We start from the raw sequence: 14,465 nt of genomic DNA, 5'->3' as shown, positions 1-14,465 counted from the left end.
GAAAACCACTAAAACACATTAACTTGAGATGTCCGGTTTTCTTTAATTAACAGTAATCTTTTGATGGGGCTTCCCAGGTGGCACTAGTGATAAAGAACCCTCCTGTCAATGCAGGAGACATAAGAGACGTGGGTTTGATCCCTGGCTTGGGAAGATCCCCTGGAGAAGGGAATGGCAACCCACTCCAGTATTCTTGCTTGGAAAATCCTATGGACAGAGGAGCCTGGTGGACGGCAGTTGATGGGATTGCAGAGTTGGACACAACTGAAGCAATTTAGCACAGCACAATCTTTTGATGTTCTGACTACCTGGTTTTGTTGCAAAAACTCCCTTACCTCTCCAGAGCAATCCCTCAGAGCTATCTGAGAGGCTGCCTTCTGGGCTTGAATCCTCAGAAAGTCTGCCAAGTAAAACATAATTCTTAACTTTTAGGTTGTGCATTTTTTTTTTCGGTTGACACTGTGTTCCTTGACAAAAGAATAGCTCTGCTCAACCTTGCATGGACTTTTCTTCTCTCCCAGGCAGAAAAATATGTTCCTTTTCATGTAATTGTCCACCCACATCTGCTATCTGCAGAGCAGTTGTGAAGCTACCACACAGATCCAGTGGGCTGACAAGTCTTTCAGTAACTGAAAGCCCCCCACAGAGCAAGCTATGAAATGTCCCCAGAGTTCACCTGTGGTAAATCAAACTGTTTACTGAGGTGCAGAGGAAGAGTTCCTAACTGCCACTCACATTCTTTCAACTTCTTCCACCAAAGCATTTGCTGACTTCTCTGAGGGGGTGTGGGGGCCTTTGTGGGGGAGATAGCTGCCTCGGACAGCTGGGACAGGCCATGGTGGCTTAAATGAAAAAACTCCCAGCAGCCGGGCACCACAGCGCAAAGCACAGCACCCTTTGCTCATAAAACACAGTGAAGGGAAGTATGTTGCTGTTCAGTCACTAAGGAGTGTCTGACTCTCTGCGACCCCATGACCTGCAGCACGCCTGGTTTCCTTGTCCACCACCATCTCCCAGAGTTTGCTCAAGTTCATGTCCGTCGAGTCAGTGATGCCATACAACCATCTCATCCTCTACCACTCTTCTTTTGCCTTCTATCTTTCCCAGAAAGGAAGTATAGTAGCACTGAGTTCTCAAAACTCTGTTGATGATACACTTGGGAACGCAAAGAGCCAAACCCAAGTGAACTGATATAGATATAAAGGGCTACTGAACCATCATTAGAAGTGGGGAAAATGCCCAATGTTTGAGCTTTCAAGAAGGTAAGTAGTCTACTTAACTGTGTGTGTGTTTGAATTTTTTGTTTTTCTGTTAGCCAGTGACTTGACTCACTTCAAACAGATCAGCTGTTTGGAGACACATAAGCACAGTCCCACATAAAAGACTATTTAAAAACCTTTAGGGATAGGTAGGGAGTTTGGGATGGACATGCACACACTGCTACATTTAAAATGGATAACCAACAAGGACCTACTTTAGAGCCCATGGAACTCTGCTCAATGTTACTTGGCAACCTGGATGGGATGAGAGTTTGGGGTGGAGTGGATATGTGTTTACGTATGGCTGTGTTGCCTTGCTGTCCATCTGAAACTATCACAACTTTGCTAATCGGCTATACTCCAATATAATAATATACAGTTAAAAAATAAAAATTCTAAAGTCAAATCAGAGGGTTATGAAGATAAACAAACAACCCCAAAGAAAATATTAGCAAAATATTCTCCTTACTTAGAAAAATCAAGATTCAGAATTCCTGGAGTTACTGAGACAGCTCAAGAACACTTGGTGCCATACACTCATGATTCACTTCCTTCCTCATGATACGAGGATATGAGAGGCTGACATTTTCTTCCATTAGCACTGGTTGAAAAGAGGATCGGGGAAGTCCTCTCTGGCTGCAGAGGTGCTGAGTAGCTGAATGTAAATGTAGAATTCTGTAACTCTGCACAAATGAGATAGTCTGTGATTTGATCCTAGGAACAATGACAGGAAATAACTCATCATCTCTTCTCTGGAGAAGAGTTTTCCTTAAAAAACCATGTGACTACATCCTTCTTTATCCTAAGCCTCTGCTGCCTGGTAATTCCCTAACCTTCAGTCCTTCTGGAATCACCCTTTTCTTTAATAATCAAATAACATGCCTAAGCCCCCATCCCACTCCCTGCAGCCTGGTGTCCTAAAGACGCCCTAATACACCCTCCTGAAGAGAGGAATGCCCAGGCTCCTTCTGCAATCACTACCGCGGCTGTCTCTCCCTACAGAGCCAACTGCATCCTTATGTTACTCTTGGCTATTTGCTGTCATATGTGTATGTTTCAAATATAAGACAATTGGACTTCTGCTGAAGCTGGGAGGCAACAGAGGGTAATTGCAACTCAGGGTATTAGACATTCCTGTCCTAAAATTTGCCAGCTGCTTTCCCTACATAAAATGTCTTCTTGAATAACTTTCTCTCCCACCTCTGCCTGCCACCATACAGCTTGGGTCCTGCTTTCTTTCAGGTTATCCCAACTTTCCTTCCTTCAGCTGCTACTAAGACATTAATACCCAAGTCTCTTGATATAGGGTCTATAAAAATAGGCTTAGCTTGTTGCTCAAGGTTATGAGAAATGTTGTTTTAAGTGTCTCTCTTATTCTAGCTCTCAAACCCTGGCCAGAATCTTTTTTTGATATGCAACTTCACCTAGCAGAAAAAAATATTTCCCCAAACTTGCTCTACAAGAGCAAATCACAAATTATATTACAATTTCTGTTTAGGGGGCAGATGTATTTCTATCTCTGGGAAAATTTGGAATTAAATATGCAAGTGATGAAGTATTAGTATATTTTTCTTAAGGAATAATCTATCTTCAGATATTTATATTATTTTAGACAATTTGGCCTGTTAGAAGGGTTCCATCATTCCAATTTAAAGTGAGTAATTGAATAACTGTTTTACATTTGTGATACTAAGTTAAAATCTAAGTTTATAACAAAGAAACCCATGAAAAGTTGTTCAATATTATTAGAGAAATGCAAATCAAATCTGCAATGTGGTATTACTTCACACTGGTCAGAATGACCATCATCAAAAAAATCTACAAACAATAAATGCTGGAGAGGGTGTGGAAAAAAGGGAGCCCTCTTGCACTGTTGGTGGGAACGTAGATTGATACAGCCGCTAGGGAGAACAGTGTGGAGATTACTTTAAAAACTGCGAATAAAACTACCATGTGCTGTGCTGTGCTGTGTCACTCAGTCGTGTCTGACTCTCTGTGACCCCATGGACTGCAGCCCGCCAGGCTCCTCTGTCCATGGGATTCTCCAGGCAAGAGTACTGGAGTGGGTTGCCATGCCCTCCTCCAGGGGATCTTCCTGACCTAGGGGTCGATACCGCATCTCTTGCATCTCCTGCACTGGCAGGTGGGTTCTTTACCACTAGGCTTTCCTGGCGGCTCAGACACTAAAGAGTCTGCTTGCAGTATGGGAGACCTGGGTTCAATCCCTGGGTCAGGAAGATACCCTGGAGAAGGGAATGGCAATCCACTCCAGTATTCCTGCCAGGAAAATCCCATGGACAGAGAAGCCTGGTGGGCTGCAGTCTGAGGGTCGCAAAGAGTCAGACACAGCTGAAGCACCCGAGCCCACATGCACTCACGTGTGTAAAATAGACAGCTAGTGGGAAGCTGCTATATAGCACTGGGAGCTCAGCTCGACACTCTGTGATGACCTACAGGGGTGGGATGGGTGGGTGGGAGAGAGGTTCAAGTGGGAGGGAAATATATGTACACCTATAGTCAATTCACGTTGATGTACAGCAGAAACCAAAAAAATGTTGTAAAGCAATATACTCCAATTAAAAAATATAAGTTTATAACCAAGATGATTAGAACAATTAAGAGAATTTATTATTCATCTTATCTACAAATCTAACTTTTTGATTTATAAGAATCACTAGATTAAGGAGGTTTCTTTATGGCGTGATGGAAATAGTCTAAGGTTGATTATGATGGTGGTTGTACAGCTCTGTGGATACACTGAACTATACACTCTAAATTGTACATTTCTTGTACTCTTTAAATGGGTGAACTATATGGCGTATGACTTATATCTAACAGCTGTTAAGAAAAGAATCATTTGACTTCTTGAGAACGTGAGTCCCCAAGAAAAGAATCATTTGACTTCTTGAGAATGTGAGTCCATTGTAATACTGAAAAAATACAGTACACTTATAAATTCAGTATCAGAATTTTTTCCCCCTGTTTATACGTCAGTATTTAAAAGCATTAGATTAAATTATAAAAGCTTCCTTAGGGCTTCCCTGGTGGTTCATTGGTAAGGAATCCACCTGCCAAACCAAGAAATGTGGGTTCAATCCTTGGTTTGGGAAGGAGAAGGAAATGGCAACCCACTTGAGTATTTTCGCCTGGGAAATCCCATGGAACAGGGAGCCTAGTGGGACATACATAGTCCATAGCGTTGCAAAAGAGCTGGACATGACCTAGTGACTGAACATCAACAAAAGCTTCCTTAAAACTGATTGTGAAAATTTGCCAAATAAAATAAGAGGATTTATAAATTATAATTAAAGTTTAAGGCAAAAGTAGGTTTTGAAAATTTAATCTTAATAAACTGAATACTAATAAAAATAGAATATATTATGCATGCTTAGGACTTCTTTATGGAGCAAAGGGGATGAGGCTTATATAATATCGTTAGTCATTACAATATAAATTAGCAGTCTTGAGATCCCTGAATGATGGAGTAACAAAATTCCTATGAAATTGAGCTTGAAAAACCTAGTTATTCTGAAAGTAGAGTTAACACCTTTAACTGGTACCAGCTCTGACTGGTTCTATTTTATAGAATGGAAGTTGATGAAAGGACAGATTTTTCTGTTTTCTTCACTGTGAAGCAGAGAAAGAAAACTATCTGCCTCCTATGACTGTTGTGAGCATTAAATAAAGTAGTCCATGTAAATGGCTGAGTTATTGGCACAGAGAAGGTGCTACATAAATGTTACCTGCTATTATTAGCTGGTCAGTATCAGCACATCCTAGGTAAATGCACAGAGTAGACATCTGATGCTTTGTTGTTATTTTTGGCCAGCTAGTGTCCATTCTCCCTTTCCAAGTCTTGATTTCCTTTTTGAGAAGTTACCCATTTCTGAATGTGCGGTATCCCTGGTGGAACTACCTAGGCACTTGTCTTCATGGGCTGGCAGGTAATCCAAGTTAGACTGACTGGAGCCCCAAGCTCAGCCTCTGGAGAATTTGATTCTTGAGTGAAGCGGTGCAAGAAGGGAATGCCTTTGTGGTGTAGTTCATAGTGAGTCTGGGGCCATGCATGGCCAGCAAGGCCGACGGACAGCTGAGCATGACAGGGGACAGTAAGGGCGAGCTAGGACCTGCCGCGTGCCTCTGCATTTGTCCATTACTGCATCTGACAGCCTCCCTAGAGGTTCTTCTCTGCTCAGCTTTAACTGGGAACAGTACAGAGAAGGGGATTCTGAGAAAGAGAGCTCCTAATAAATCAAGTTGACAACTATGCGTTCCAGCATAGTTCTTAAGGAAATAAATGGAGATGATATACATGAACATGTCAGTGCAGGGCCTGGCCCACAGTTGGTGTTTACTAAAAGCTCATTTATTTGTCATTGTGTTAGTAAATCAAGTGACCTGTGCTATTATTATTGAGACTTGACGTCATTGTTTATGACCGTTTTAAACATGTGAAAAGCAGACACACCTGATGTTAGAGTGAATAGCATTGCTGGTACCCTGTATCTCTTCATATGAACATATTTGCAAACTGTTTATATGAATAAGATGACTAAATTTGGTTAAATGTCAAAAACAGTAAATACAAGTTGTGTATTTCCTGTGATTAGATTTATTTTCACTAGCCTTGTATCTTTAGTTTTAAGAATAATGATTTTTTTCTCATTTTCCTATCAAATGTGTGATTTGTATTTGTTAGAGTAAGACCTTTTTATTATGCTGTGCTTCCTTCATCCCAATTTGTTTCTTCCAGCTTTCCAGCATAGACTTCATTATTTATTAAACTATTCCAATTTACTGCCTGTGTTCTTCTTGCCTGAACTTTTCTTACAAAGAGAGATGGCTAATTAGCTCTTAGATAAGAGTCTCCATAAGTGTAATTGTATCTGAAGGGTTCTATTAGGAAACAGAAAGCATGCTTAGCTGGGATTTAGGAGAGAATTTATTGAAGGAGCCATTTACAGAGGTGAAGATAGGGCTACAGGAATGAAACAGAAATGTCAAAGTACCCAGGAACCAGCCACGATTGAAAGCTACTATGACTGCCCCGAAGGGCTCAGGAAAGGAAATGGCCTGGCAGATGCTGGAACCAAGCCAGAGAAGTTGGCCAACAGGAGCTTAGGGATGAAGCATCCTCCAGAACTTTCTACTGAAGCAAAGCAGGAGTGCAGGTTCACTGAGCTCCCGCCAGTGCCCTCCCATTAGCTAAGCCCCATTAGCAGTGAGAGGACAATGGGGTGTGGCTGGTGCAGTCCACAGAGGCTGGCTCCCTTCAGGGGCGGAGGGCTCACTCATGTGCAATTATGTGTGTGTAAGCACCAAGTGGGTTCTATGGACACCCCCGGGACAGTGTCTCAGAAACCCCAGAATAGGGAGCAAGAGGTACTTGGACAGGCTGAGGTGAGGTGCTGTCCCCAACAGGCTGAACGGGAAGCTGGTGGAACTGTCACTGTATCTTAGCCAAGATATTTAACCTCCTTCAAACCCCTTTAAAGCCTGAGGAGAAAATAGCAATGCCTAACTTACAGAGTCGTTGAAAGGATGAAGTGATAGTACAATGTAGAGTTCTGAGTGTACTGGCTGGCATGTGTGAGGCACTTCGTAAATGGTTGATGCTTTTACAATGAGACCTGAAAATCAGCATTGGTAACTTTAATTTCCCCTTTTTATTTATCAAGTCAGAATATGTTCAAAATAATGAAAACCTGACCTAGGACCTGTATACACCCTACACTTGTCAGCATCCCCACCCTTTTGAAACTGCAGAAGAAAGCAGAATACAAGACTGTTATTGCCTTGAAAATTACCACATACTCCTGCCTGACTATATAACCTTTCCTTACTCACCAGGGAGAAGTGTTCTCCCTTTGCCTGGCAAAGTAATAAAGCCACTCTTTATTTCTTCTCCATTAAAAAAAAAAAAGAAAACCTGGAGGAAAGAAGGGGAAAAATCTTCCTCTAAATCATACCACCCAGAGAAAATTACTGTTAACACTGGTATTATTTGTATTCATGTGTATCAAAACACTATTATAGTTTCTATGTTGCCATGTGGCCTACTTTTTCATTTTGTGTTCTGTCATGAACATTCTACAAATAAATATTATTTCACACAATTATGTTTACTGGCTGCATACTATTCTAAGTAATAAACAGCATAATTATTTCTAATGATTACTTATATAGACATATAATGATTACTTATATAAGACATTACTTATATAGACATATAGTTCTCTGATTTTGGACTTTTAGTTTATCTCCAATTTTCTTATTTTATAGACTATTCTGAACTCAGTAGTTCACTTAATAAATGTACCCATGTTTGACTTTCTTCAGGATAAATTTTGAAAAACTGGGTTGTTCTGTCAGAGAGTATTAAAAAAAACAACAATGTTAATTTACTTTGAAATAGTTACCTAATGTTAAAATGCCTCTCATATGTAGTGTATCTCACTAGTAACAGCTTGTAAGCTCTAGGAAGACAAGGATTTGTGTCTGTAGTGTTCATAATTGTATCCTAGGTGCATAGAGCAGTGTGAATGAAAAAAAAATTGCTTTTCATTGAAGGAAACAAAACAATACTGTGAGTACATGCTAGTATGAACCAAGGTCAGTAAGATGATTTTAAAAGATTTCTACTAACAATACAAAAATGTATTGAGGAAAAAAAAAAGAACAAGTGTTATCTATTTTTCAAAGGAGACTACAATATCTTAACTATTCCAGAAGAAGGCATCTGGATGGAATGAGGATTTTTTTATAAAGATGGAAAAAATGGAGTGGCTGTTGGGTAGGCAGCCAACAACGTCTGCTGCACAGCTAAAAACATAGCTTTCCTAAGTCTTGAATTATAATGAACATGTTAAGTTTGTAGCTGTGTTCTTGATTGCTGTATTAGAATGTAGCAGGAAAATTATTTTTGAAATAATTTTGTAGTCTTCTAAGTACACACACACACGTATACACACATACTTCTGGCCCATGAAATTTGTGGAGAATCCAGGTGGGTGTCTAAGGGGTAAATTCTGGGAAACTTTTGATCTTAAAAAGAAATTCAGGGAAAAAAGGGCCTTTCCTTTTCTCTGCTTTTATGTCTCTAATACTGTATTCATTTCTGAAATGACCCATGGAGGGACTTAGTCTGATGATGAGGCTGATGTGCTGAGAAGGCAAAACAGAAGGATGGAAAGAGTTAGGGTCCTTGGACATGACTTTGGGCTGCTAACTTTACCAGTACTGAATTCATCTTATCTCAAGGCTTCCTATCATATGAGAATCAGTTTTCCTACTGTTTCAGACCATTAAGACAAGGCCTTCTGTTCCCAGAAATGGAAAGCATCCTAATTATAAAATATATCACAGGTATCATTCCAAATATTTTGGAGTAAGCCATGTGTGTAGTACATTTACAGTCATTTGATAATTCTTAGAGCATGAGTTTTAATGACAATAGATGTATAAAGCTATATATTTAGTATATACAGTACATAATCAGTTATAACATTTATAAAATACTTATAATATGGCAGGCATTAGCCTCGGCTTTGGGAATCCAAGGGAAAGTAAAACAAGGCCCTTTCCCTCTGGGAGGAAAACATGTTTATTTCCTAATAATTTTTATTTTTAGCATATGTCTCTAGGAATGAAAAAATGAGCTTTGTTTAATGTAGTTTACCTCTTTTTTAAAGATCTTTAATGTGATCATAAAGAAATTATGCTATTTTAAAACCCTAAAAGAGAACTAAGAACATATGTGTAAGGCTCAAAGACAAATTCTTATTTATGAGCTTTGCTATATATGTGTGTGTGTATTTTCTGAAGTTCTGTACATGAATCCTACTTTTGAAAAGTCCAAAGGAAGCATATTGTTTTGGATTCATAGCACATCCCACTAGAGAGGTAAATCTGTATATTAATGTCCTAATAAATTTTTAGCACATATTTTATGAGAAAGGTGAAATATTATAATATTTTTGACAGCTAATCAATAAGGTAGGCATTTAGTTTTACTACTTTCTGGGTTATTAGGCTGCTGAGTGAAAGCAATATAGCTAGTTAAGGGAGGTATCCATTTCATAAAAGGCATGGAGAATATTAATTGGTCTTTAAGATATATGCCATGTTCCTAGCTGCCTTCTCTGATTTCCTTAGCTTGACATTTAAAAAAATTAAGTTCCAAAGTTCCCAGGTACCTTTCTCCTTCCCTTATTGATCTTCCTTTATATCTGTCACTGACTAAGATTTAAATGTAACACATAAATCATACATATAAAGTTATAAGGCTAAAAGAGTAATATAACAAGCAATAAGATAAACCTGTAAGACCCTGGTTAAAAACCTTTTTATGTGAGGGAGTTGTTTTCCAGCGACTGGTGCTATATTATGAGTCTAGTCCATGAATTCACACCCTCTTGCATTAGGCCATGAAGCGTGCTATCACAAGAACTGAGTCTTTATTTCATTGCAGCATTTCCGTGCCACCCATCTGGTGGGCAATGTTGGCATCTCCAGGTCACCAATCCAACTAACTGACCAATAATATTTTACAAGGTCTTTCAGGGCCTTGGGGCTTCCCCCCAGCTCAGTGGTAAAGACTCCACCTGCAATCCAGGAGCTTACTCTTCCTGTTTCTGATCATGTCACAAATGACTCTAAGTGGAAGATTCTTGCCTTTCAGGTTGTTTCTGATATGTCTGAGATAATCTCAGGACTCACTGCAGTCATTCCAATTAAACTATGATCCCTCCCAAAGATATGGACGTTCTGTTCAACTGTTCTGAGATAGGTTAGTGGACCCTGCTGGGATCCACTGCATGCACACAATGTAGAGACCAAGTGGTTTGTGAAAGGTAGTCTCGGGGGTAAAGAGTGAAGCCGGAGAGCCAGTCCCTGCTCTCAATGGCTGACGTGAAAGCTTCACGTGCCATTCTGGGTTCATTCCATGTGCATTCCAATCTGCTCTCTGCCCCAGGAAGCTGACTGGTAGGAATTCCATCCTGTGGTTCCTGGTTCCTGGATGGGGTCAGCTACTGGGCTGTCCTGATAAGAACCTAGAGAAAGGGAGGAGAAAGAGGTCAGGGTATGTATGGCCCTCGTGACCTCCCTATGAAGACACCTTAAGTTGGCTGCTACAGAAAGTCTCAGCTCCTCCCATGGAGGCTCCCTGTTTACCTCTCTCTCTCCTTGTGGTGGGCTTCCCTGGTGGCTTAGATGGTAAAGCATCTGTCTGCAATGCTGGAGACCCAGGTTCGATCCCTGGGTTGGGAAGATCCCCTGGAGAAGGAAATGGCAACCTACTCCAGTACTCTTGCCTGGAAAATCCCATGGACAGAGGAGCCTGGTAGGCTATGGTCCATGGGGTCACAAAGAGTTGGACACGACTGAGCAACTTTACCTTGCTTTTACTTTACTCCTTCTGGTATCCACTTCCTCTCTGTTCTTGTGGCACCCCTTAGCTAGCCCAGATTCCTAGACAATCTCGTGGTTTCTCTATATAGTGCCCAGATCCATATAACAAGTTCACTGCAAATTATTCCAGTGTGTCTGTGTGTGTCTGTCATCAGTGTAGTGTTGGGATCCTGTTACCGTAGGCTTTTGAGATATACATACAGAAATTCATAAAGAGTTCAATTGTACAAATGAACCAATGTAATAAGATTCTATAAAAAGGAGCAATTCAAGCTACCATTGGGTGACAGAGGAGTTTTCCTCAAAGAGGGGGCTTTGTACAAAGTGCAGACGAAAATGAAGCATTGATCTGTTTCTCATGATCATGTTTGAGCACAGGTCTCCACCAGCCGTGTACATTTTGAGAAAAGAGTGGAAGATAAGGCAAGATGTTAAAGATAGTTATCAGTAGCAGCCAGGTACATTTATCAAGTGCCTACTTTAATGTGAGAAATCTGGTGATAAGCATTCCTTTTTTACATGAATAAACTCTTATCTTCACCATTCCATATATTACCTGAAAGATGCTAAAAAACACCTTTTTGCTCCTTCACTATTTTCTATAAATTTGCTCTCTGTTCCGAGGGGATAGAGAATGGAAATAAGTTATAGCCCATTAGTTCTTAAGCAGTCTCACTACTATGCAGGTGGTGAATTTATCATCTATGCCTCCAATGCTCATTTGCTACAGTTAGAAAATCTGTCTGTGGTTGTCCCGTAGACCAATAATCATGATCACAGATATTCAGATATTCATCAGAATGCTTACATAATTCATTTAGTCAGCAAATATTTACTCAGGGCCTACTATGTGCCAGGCACTCTTCTGGGCTGCAGGCAGAGAAGAGTGAACAAACAAAACCCTTGTCAACATGAAGCTCACATTTAAGTGGAGCAAGCCTGACAGTAAGCAAAACAAAACGTCAAATATATAGAATGTTAGTGCCTTTGAGAAAAATATTGCAGAGGGGAAGGATAGTATGTGCTGGAGGCTGTACTGGGTGATTTTGGATGAGTAATCATGGAAAGGGTGGTGGATTTGTAATGTGACTCAGCTAGGACTTTTCCTTTTCCTGTATGTTTGTTGTGTAATATTCAGAGGGGAGAAATGAAGTGACTACCATGTTGTTTTTTATGCTTGCAAGGTCCATAAGGTGTTACTGTTTTGCTTGAAGTATTGAATAAATGTGTGGCAAAATAGAAAAAATCAGATAGCAAATCTAGACAATGCTCTTGAGGAGTTTTCCTGTCATTAATATTGATTTGTAACCACAGTCAAGGTATACTTAAAACACAACCAATCATTTGACTCTTACAGACACTTTCATTAAAGGATCAATGATATTTTCTTTACTGTATTTTGTTCATATGTATGCCTCTCCTCCTAGCCAACTATCTCCCAGAGAGAAGAATCTATGTTTTTCTTATCTTCTTTTTCTTACCAAGCATGATGAAAGAAAGAGAAGTTTATTGAATAATAGCTATCTTTCATTAAGTGTTTCTTTGAGTTAAATGATTTGTCTATTTCTATAGCGTTGTTGGGAATATTTAAGAATTCACGTAGGCATGGTTTTCATATGAGCATAACAGTCACAGAATATGTCAGTATCTAGAGATTAGGTGAAAAGTCTGTCCATTTAAAAAATAAATGTTGCTAGTCACAGATGGATAGTAACTCTTTTAAAAGTATTTTATGATTTTTTTAGATCAGAATAAGGGAGCAAAAGCATAGTCAGAGATGAATTCAAAAATTAAAGGAGGAATGCTAGTTTGTATAGTCTTTAGGAAAGTAAAATTTTAGAATGACTTATTTATATCTTTAAACTATTTTTATCTTGATATAGGATGAAGAAGTGAAGTCACTCAGTCGTGTCCAACTCTTTGCGACCCCATGGACTGTAGCCTAACAGGATCCTCCGTCCATGGGATTTTCCAGGCAAGAGTACTGGAGTGGGTTGCCATTTCCTTCTCCAGGGGATCTTCCCAACCCAAGGATCGAACCCAGGTCTCCTGCATTGTAGGCAGACACTTTACCATCTGAGCCACCAGGGAAGTCCTGATATAGGATAGGAAATGTGTATAAGTATTGTTTGTAGTTCTGACATCTTATTTCCTTAACCTAAGAAAATTTTAAGAAGTATAAACATAGCTAAATTGTGTTATTAAAAGTCTGGGGAACCTAGAAGAAAGAGTAATTATTAGAGAAGAGATACAAATAACACAAAGTAAACACAAAAATTAAAATGAAGGAAACATTAAGGTATTATAGAGCCAAAGAAATACAAATCATGTTGCCTTTATCAATGTAGGAATACCTAACGTGTGTGCTAAGTGCTAAGTCATTTCAGTCATGTCCGACTCTTTGTTACCTTATGGACTGCAGCCCACCAGGCTCCATTGTCCGTGGGATTCTCCAGCAAGAATACTGGAGTGGATTGCCATGCCCTCCTCCAGGGGATCTTCCCAACCCAGGGATCAGCCTGTGTCTCTCATGTCTCCTACATTGGAAGGCGGGTTCTTTACCACTAGCACCACCTGGGAAGCCAATATTTATTATGAGTACTGCAATGCCATGTATTGAGATTGCTATGGCCTGAACTATGTCTCCCCAAAATTTGTCTGTTGAAACCCTAAGTCTTAAAGTGACCGTATTTGGAGACAGGGGCCTTTAACAGATAATTAAGGTTAAATGAGGTCAGAGGGGGGCATTCCTTATCTGCTGGGATTATTATTCTTATAAAAGAAGAAGAGATATTGGAGATCTCTCTACCATGTGAGGATATATGAGAAGCTGGCTGTCCCCAAGTCAAGAAGAGAGTCCTCACCAGAAACTGAACCCTGCTGGAACCCTGATCTTAGACTTCCAGCCTCTCGAACTATGAGAAAATAATTGTCTATTGTTTAAGCACCCAGAATCAGTACATTTTTATGGCAGCCCAAGCAGACTGACAGGGGTGGTGGTTGAGTCGCGAAGTCGTGTCTGATTTTTTGTGACCCCATGTACTGTACCCCGCCAGGCTCCTCTCTCCATGGGTTTTCCCAGGCAAGAATACTGGAGTGGGTTGCCATTCTTTTCACCAAGGGATCTTCTTGACCCAAGAATTGAACCTGGGTCTCCTGAATTGCGGGCAGATTCTTTACCAAGTGAGCCACCAGGGAAACCCTGGGGACAATAGTTAAAAATGGAAAAGACACAGTACTACTTTTATTAATATATGGAAAAATCCCAGAGCCCTTATGATGGAATACATACATAATGCCAGGTACATTTAGTTTCATTTAATCTTCAAAGAAATTCTTTGAGAAAGGGATTGTGATTCCCATATTAGTACAGCTAGTAAGTGGAGGAGTCAAGCTGCATACGTCCTTCATTTGGTATCAAAAGACAGGTTCTTAGCCATTCACTTTATTCATTCTCCAAAAAGTACTTGAGTTTTTACTACGTGCCAGGAACTAAAGTGGATGTAGACATGATTCTGGACCTGTTCCCTGCCCTAGGGGGACTTCAGTTTGAGGAGCCAGGGTCTACACCAGGATGCTATCTATATTTGATATTCTAAAAGCCTAGACAGACATGGAGAGGAAAAATCTCTGAGACTGAGACAGAAACATCTGGTTGTAAGATTTGAAGAGAAAGGTGAGAATAGAAATTAGAAGCATTCTCATGAATTCTAGAGCAGTGCTTCTCAAAATATACCATTCCCATCAATCACCTTAGGGATCCTGTCAAAACATAGTTTCTGACTCAATAGGTAT

At 40.0% G+C, this 14,465-nt stretch overlaps 1 long non-coding RNA gene across 2 annotated transcripts in view; it reads left to right on the top strand.

Moving 5' to 3' along the window:
• Window positions 1-12,595, top strand: part of LOC122440086 — a 37,349-nt gene extending 24,754 nt beyond the window's left edge. Inside the window, exon 3 of one of the 2 annotated variants that reach the window (XR_006269043.1) lies at window positions 12,554-12,595. This is a non-coding gene — a long non-coding RNA (uncharacterized LOC122440086). Of the gene's footprint in view, window positions 1-1,107; window positions 1,175-12,553 lie in introns of those variants that run through there. The other variant, XR_006269042.1, reaches the window with a different exon arrangement.
• The last annotated feature ends 1,870 nt before the right edge of the window (window positions 12,596-14,465 follow it).

The sequence above is a fragment of the Cervus canadensis genome, chromosome 4, assembly GCF_019320065.1.
Source record: "Cervus canadensis isolate Bull #8, Minnesota chromosome 4, ASM1932006v1, whole genome shotgun sequence".
Taxonomy (NCBI): Eukaryota; Metazoa; Chordata; class Mammalia; order Artiodactyla; family Cervidae; genus Cervus; species Cervus canadensis.
This window is presented reverse-complemented; position numbering and strand designations above follow the sequence as displayed.